The 7,928-nt window shown below is 38.2% G+C and overlaps 1 long non-coding RNA gene across 1 annotated transcript; it reads right to left on the bottom strand.

The window, feature by feature from the left end:
• Window positions 1–2,198: 2,198 nt before the first annotated feature.
• Window positions 2,199–5,278, bottom strand: LOC308087940. The gene is made up of 4 exons (XR_013933387.1): window positions 5,208–5,278; window positions 4,324–4,437; window positions 3,865–3,921; window positions 2,199–3,063 (listed from the first exon to the last, which is right to left on the bottom strand). It is a non-coding gene; the product is annotated as an uncharacterized lncRNA (long non-coding RNA).
• Between the last annotated feature and the right edge of the window lie 2,650 nt (window positions 5,279–7,928).

Genomic DNA, 7,928 nt, shown 5'->3' with positions numbered 1-7,928 from the left:
ATTATAATAAGCAGACCTGCTAGAGATCATTGCTATTTTTTCCCCACTGTCCAATCGGATTGTGTAGCACAACACATCTAGTGGATGAATGCTATCAATAGCACCTTTAAAGACACTCGCGCGCACACACACACGTCATATCACAAACAAACACACACACACACAATATCACAAACACTCTCAATGTACACACAAACACGCACAAACATGCATGAACGCACGCATGCACACACACAGACACACGCACACGCACACACACACACACACACACACACACACACACACACACACACACACACACACATACGTAGAGAAAAGATATTCACTGCTCAGTGGGGGAGCCCTGCTCACTTCCAGTCAGCTAAAAGTTAAAGCTAAAAAATGTGTGTCTATCCGTTCCCTACCCTTTTTTTTTGGGGGATCAGGGGCCCACTTGAAAAATCTCAAGACCCACCCACCCATCTCTTCACGGTCAGATGGACGGGTGGGCCCGCGTGCATTATTTTCAGAGCACGTTTCATTTTGAGGATGAATCGATCGATTGTGTTCCGGGAACTAGTGGAGAATATATGGGTATATATCGTTAAGATCACAATTAAAACAACATATTCAAGGTAAAAAAAAAACAAAAAAAAACATGACTTTTAAGATCTCTTTTGTTTTTACATAAATAAATATAAGTAAATTATATTAAAGTCAGATTATCAATGAAATCTGAATGTTTTATCTTATAATTAATTAATTAATTAATTAATTATTAATTATTTTGGGGGTCAGTTATTTTGCAATATCCTCATGGCCCACCAGTGGGCCCCAAACCACAGGTTGGGAATCCTGCAGGGCCGGATACAGAAATTATTAACTGGGGGGGCATTAATAAATGTTGGGGGGGCGGCTTCCTCGGCGCTGCGCGAAGTGCGGCGACGAATTTTTTTTGGGGGGGGCCCAAAACCATTTGGGGGGTTTTCGGGGGCCCCAAACCCCCCAAATGCGTAGGAAAATACGCATTTGGCACAGTTAGACCTATACATTTTTTGTTTGTTTTTTCGGCTGTTTGTGTATTACTGCTTCCTATTGTTCTTTTGGGCTTGTTTTCCTAGGCTTCTTTCTCTCGCAATATCTGGCAACACTGCCCATGGAAAATCAGGGCAGAGGATTATTTGAATTGTGCAATGATACATGATGGAATATGATTAAGGATTATTTTGATTATGGTAAGCTCACATTTCATATCATGACATAAATGTAACTTTCAAAAAAACTAAAAAAAATTAAAGATTGTTTTTGGGGGGGCAGTCAGGGCATTTGGGGGGGCATTGCCGTCCCTTGCCCATGCCTAGATCCGGCCCTGGAATCCTGGAATATAAGCACCCTGTGATGAATCTGTGTTTGGCAATGATACAAAGATACACAAATAAAAATAAGAAATAAAAAGGCAGATTAAATGAAAAACAAACATTCAATCCATTTAGAGGAAAGAAACAAAGAAACCAGTTGTGCTGTGATGTGTAATCATAACGTAACACTAGGGGACACCGCTGTGGTGGAAAAAGATAAATACAAAACAATATGCGACTAATTGTTGACAATCCAACGTGAGACTGAAAGAAGATCCACTCACTTCTTGTAGGAATCGAATAAAAAAAAGGTGCTTAACGTTACGCTGTTAGTGTTTGTTCCACAGCTGCACGATGATCAAAGACACTTTGTTTTCCAGTTTAAGGTTAGGTGTAAAAAAAAAGGGAAAGAAATTACATAAAATGTGATGAAAAGAAAGAGGCAGTTAAAAGACTGAATGGAATGGACCGTGCACACATCACAAAGATGTGTGTTGTTTATGGCAGTGGTTCTCAACCTTTTCACGGCCGTGACCCCCTAAAATAATCATATTTGAACCGGGGACCCCCCTAAAATAATCATATTTGAACCGGGGACCCCCCACCCTGACAAGAACTTGGAATTGTAGGAGTTGATGCATTACATTTTGTTTGACTCGGTTCCACAGATGCAAATTGTGAAAATAGCCGATCTACAAGTTCAATCTACAAGTCCAATCTACAAGTTCACAACGCCTCGCGTTGCGAGACGTTGTGAACTTGTAGATTTGCTATTTTCACGATGTTTGCCTCTTTCTTATTTTATTTGACAATTTGGCCAATGTTTGATGTTTGTAATGAGATCTGCTCCCCTGCTCATGATTACATATTGTAAAGGATTACATATACATGATTACATATTGTAAATGATTACATAATGATTACATATAAATCATTACTTAAATGATTGCATGTCATCAGTGTTTCCCATTCATTTCATAGACTGTGGTGGCCCACCATTGTTTAATTTGGGTGGACCTAGACCTTCTAGGGTGGTCTGGGGTGATGGGGTGAATATGTAATCATGTATATGTAATCATTTACAATATGTTATCATGAGCAGGGGAGCATATCTCATTACAACCAGCCTAGAGGGTTCAGGTCCACCCATCACCTCAGAACACCCTAGAGGATCAGGTCCACCCATCATAGGGAAACAGTGATGTCATAATGATCGTAACATTAACTATCACACATAATACATTATTACATAATAAATGACTTATGGTCAATTATAAAATAATAAAACCCTTTTCACAAACATTGCTGACTGACTTCCATTCAGATGGATATTAATATTAATGTTATGAAGAACTCTGATTGTGTGTGTGATCATTTATTTAATGTTTCAATATAGTGTAGAACTGAAATATTATAACCCTAAATCCTGACCTTTAACCTCACAGAAACTATGTTTATAAACCTAACCTTAACCCTAACCTCACCTCAAAACCACGTCGAAACACCGGGAAAAGACAGAGTCCGCACATTAATTATCGTTAGCCTTGGCTAGCTAATTAGCATTTTAAATTGTTTAAAGGACACATTGCGAAAAAGGTTGATGATGTCATCATTGTGCTGCTGTTATGAGTATTTAAAAGCTGAAATGGACACACATGTATTTACTCCTCTCTCCACCAGGGGGCAGCAATGACTCCCTGCTTCTCTGAAAACACACCCAGGTGTTCTGTGAAAAGACATTAAACCAATAAGAATCAGAATGTATTAACTGTGTGAACGTGTTAACACTTTAGAATAACCTTCCCTTATAATAGTAAATTATTCATTCCCAAATTATTAGTTAATGTGTTATTTATAACTTGTTAAATGTGTGTTAGTGGTTAATGATTTAATGATTATTTATAAAACTATGCTATGAATAGTTAATAGATCATGAACACGTTATTAGTAAACTACTTAAAAACCTAACCTCCCAGCACCCTCCCTGCAACTACAGTAACCATCAAAGTAGAAACAACTCAGTCCATTCAAACAACATTCGACCAATACTTTGTCAATAGTGTATGTTAGTAGGAAGGGCAGCTCAGTTGGTAGAACACTCTCCTTTGGACCACAAGGTTCTGTCTTTGATCCTGTTAGTGATGGAATGATCAGTATTTTCAATGAACTGAATCATTGGGTACAGTTCACTGAAATGTTGTGTTCAATTTACAGAATCATTGGGTTCAGTTCACTGAATGTTGTGTTCAATGTATATACCCATTGATGATGGTCCAAACTACCCCCCCCCCCCAATCTGACCACATTGTCATCAGTGTTGTCTGATACAACACATCATTGGATTATCTTATTTGATTATTAGATTCATTATTATAAGAAATTAAGCAGAAGACACATGATAATGTGAATTCACACAAACCGGGATGGTTTACCAGGCTAGTTGTTTCACTTCTTACACATTGTTTTGTGTATGTTTTCTAGTTTTATACAATTTCATACATGAAAAAAAAAGAAAGAGGAAGTGAACCTGGGTGTGTGGGAGGAGTCTAAAGATTCTCATTGGTTGTCGGCACCAGAATACGACCTGATAGAAGAAGAAGACGAGAAACAGTTAAAACAGACACACAAATAAATCCTATGAACTGTATTGTGTGTTTATTTCTCCATAAAATGCATAAATGTACACACAATAACACAATAACACAACAACACAACAACACAACAACATTAGGGTTCAGTCATCATAACTAATGTGAACATTTGACTCTTATTTAGGACTAAATGTAACACTGATGTATTAAAGGTAAATGTGACAACATAGAACACACTTTGACCTCTAACTAGGTTGTCTAAACCAATATAAACAAGTTTAGGTTGTGGCTTTACAGTTTGTTTGCATTTCTGATCTGACCTAATTTCTTCCACTGGTAGTATAATAATTAATGAAACATGTTAATTAAACATGTTTATTAAACATGCTAATCACCTCGTTTCTTCCACTGGAAGTAGATTAATCCAGACAGGAACAAGACCAGACCCAGAACCAGACCTGATGCTCCCATGGCCACCTTGTTCTTCACTGACTCTGGCATGGAGTCATCTGACAATACAAATATCATATCATATCATATCATATCATATCATATCATATCATATTATTACAGTAGATTAAAACATCTTGTTCTTCACAGACTCTGACATGGAGTCATCTGACAATAAGCTACAACAACCAAACACAATAAACAATAAACAGACGACACAGTCATTGTGAGTCTGTTCAGTAATAATGAGTCCAACCCTATTGGTCCAGTCCTTGAGGAGTTTGTCACCTGATGTGACATGTCCTTCTTAGAGCTAAATACATCCAAAACAAAGGATATGACGATAGATTTTAGAAGACATGAATCAACCTTTTACTATGATGATTATAAACCAGGCTGTGGAATGTGCAGAAAGTATCTTGGGACGCAACAAGCTTGTAGATCTGCTATTTTTGAAAAATCTTGAACATTTGTGCAAATCTTTGAATATAATTTATATATATTTTTTAAACAACATTTTAACTCCATATTTTGATGGGGATCAGCGGCCAAAAACATAATTTTGGGGGTCCTTGACAAGAAAAAGTTTGAGCACCACTGATATAGCAACAATAGTTTTTTTTCAGATGAATTAAGACATACTGTATGTTGAGAGACATCTGACAGTTACAAATGTTCACTTAAAAAAATATTCAAAGATTAGCACAAATGTTAACGATTTTTCAAAAATAGCAGATCTACAAGCTCATAGTGCGGCACTCTGTGCCGCACTATGAGCTTGTAGATCTGCTAGTTAGACAGTAGATTACACTAGATTACAGTAACTGACCCCAGTCCATCTTGATAGGCGCGGTCAGGCTGGGATGTTCCACCATGCATGTGATCTTCTCTCCTGATCTGTAATGCACACAGACACACTCACACACATGCGCACGCACGCGCACACACACACACACACACACACACACACACACACAAACACACACACACACAGTAGTAGTAGCCGATCTACACGCTGAAACACGCCGCATTTTGACATATTGATCCGTTGATCTTTATTAACGTTTTGTTTGACTATTTCTGCGTAGGAGCGTGAATGCCCCGCTGGGCTCTCCTCCGCTCTAGTGTTTATTGTGTATTCCACTATTCCCTCCCCATTGCAGAAAAAATAGCAAGGCAAGAGGCAAAAGAAACTTAGTAACGAGATACGCATCGTGTGTGTGTGTGTGTGTGTGTGTGTGTGTGTGTGTGTGTGTCTTAACATTAGCCTACCAATTAATGGGCCATTTTCAGAAAGTGAGTGACACTTGTTTTATTTTTAAAACTAGAAAATGTGCTCCTCGGAGCACAAGTCTCCGCCAGCAGACCTGTGCTATCGTTTTTTGTCATTTAGGGATTATTTGTCTCTGTTTAGTGTTCTTTGTCTCTGTTTCTTAGCTTTGGCCTTCTGCGCCTTTGCTTCTTCATCAGGTTTCAGACGATGATTTACTGCTTCTTCAGTTTGCGTAATGGGAGTTAGTTACATTGTGTGATCTCAGCTGTGATCTCTGTTCGTACTGGATAGTACTGTTCCTGTCTAAGCTATTTATATATTTATATTACATGAAACTTGACCAATGTTAGGTGTTCTCAGAGGGACACACACACGCACGGACGGGTGATTTGTACTGGAAGGTACTGTTCCAATCAAGACTGATTGATCCTGTCGTACCTCACTTCAAAAGCCATCAATGGCTTTTTGAAGTGACACACCTATTTATAGGATTTTATTTCGTCATGCGTCCCTCTAGCCAATCAAAAGCATTGGTGTCAACATATTGTCAAGTGTCACGTGGAGCTTGACCAATGTTAGCTTGGCTAGGGGGGGGACGGGACACACAGCGGGACAAAGCGAAAACATTATTGCGAGCGAAAACATTATTTTCATAACATTATTGCAAAGCGAAAACATTATTGTCTCCGCCTCCGGCGGAGACAATAATGTATACATAGGTGTCTATAAGGTGTTTATTTCTATGTACTGTATAGGTGTCTGTTAGGTGTGTACCTGGGTGTGTACTCCAGGTAGGAGTGGTACTGGTAGTACCAGTCTCCATCAGACAGCTCGTCAGTAGAGGAGAGACCAGAGGTCAAAGGTTCTTGACCTATCCACCAGGTCACCAGGATCACTTTAGGATAGAAGTCGTAGCTGCTGCACCTCAGCATGTGAGTGTGTTCACTACGACGTGGGGGAGTCTCTGACTTCAGTCTCACTTTGGGCTCCACTGGATAAATAAGATTATTATCATTATTATTATTATTATTATTATTATTATTATTATTATCCTTATTATTATTATTATTATTATTATTATTATTATTATATAACTGTCATAGGAAAATGTCATTATCATTAATAATTGTATATCATCCAAATGAGATCCAAATGATCCAGAAAGCTGCAACACACTTGGTCTTCAAACCAGACAAAATGTTCACATTTCCCGGCTCTCCCCCGTTCTCCTCTCCCTCCATATGACACCCCCATATCTTCAAACCTGATACAACCCCTCACCCTCCACACGTCTTAGACTCTTCTCCTCTTCAGACTCCACCTCAGCCCGTAGCACTTGACCTAGCCTTGATGACCTTGCAGTCTTATGCAAAGTTTAAAATGTAATTTAGATATCATGTTATGTAGACAGATGCCAGGTTCATTGTAGACCTGGCACCTGGCATCCAATTTGGATAGTTTCAAAGTCCATATTATTTATTTGTTTGATATTATACTGTTTAGACTGATGATAGGTTCTTGGTGTACCTATGATCCTAGATTACTATTTCTATGCATTTGATGTATTACCTTGTGTTTTCTTTGCTTACTGTGAATCACTCTGGATTAAGAGCGTCTGATAAATGCCTGCGTTGTTAATTGTAATTGTAAGTGTCAGTGTTTGGCCACCAGATGGCACCAGAAAATAGCAGATCTAAAATAGCAGATCTACAAGATCTACAAGATCACAATGCGTCGCGATGCGACGCGTTGTGAGCTTGTAGATCTGCTATTTTCAAATAGCGGTATAAAATAGGGCTAAAGTGGTTAATGTATGCTTTATAGTATAATCATTTATATTAATTAAGTAATTAAGTAAGTAATTAGTAACTAAAGTTTTCAAATAATTGTAGTGGAGTAAAAGTATGATATTTGCCTCTGAGATGTAGTGGAGCAGAAGTAAAAGTATAGACAATTGGAAATACTCCAGTAAAGTAAAAGTACCTCAAAATTGTACTTAAGTAGGCTACAGTACTTGACTAAATGTACTTAGTTACTTTACACCACTGCAGGTCATTACATGTAGGTGAAAACGCTCATAGCCTAGATCTATATGTTTCATTTATACTCGGTGTACGATGGTGACACCACATGCTGTGAGCTTGTAGATCTGCTATTTCCACTGCGTGTGACAGCCTGTTAGGATACAGTATAAATCAAGAGGATCTGAAATGTTTCTCAGCAGATAAAGAAATATGTAATATTTATTATCAGATCAATATTAACACCATTAATCAT

Source organism: Gymnoscopelus braueri, assembly GCF_963280865.1.
Source record: "Gymnoscopelus braueri genome assembly, chromosome: 7".
NCBI lineage: Eukaryota > Metazoa > Chordata > Actinopteri > Myctophiformes > Myctophidae > Gymnoscopelus > Gymnoscopelus braueri.
Note: the sequence above shows the minus strand (reverse complement) of the source record. Positions and strands in the feature narration are given on the sequence as shown.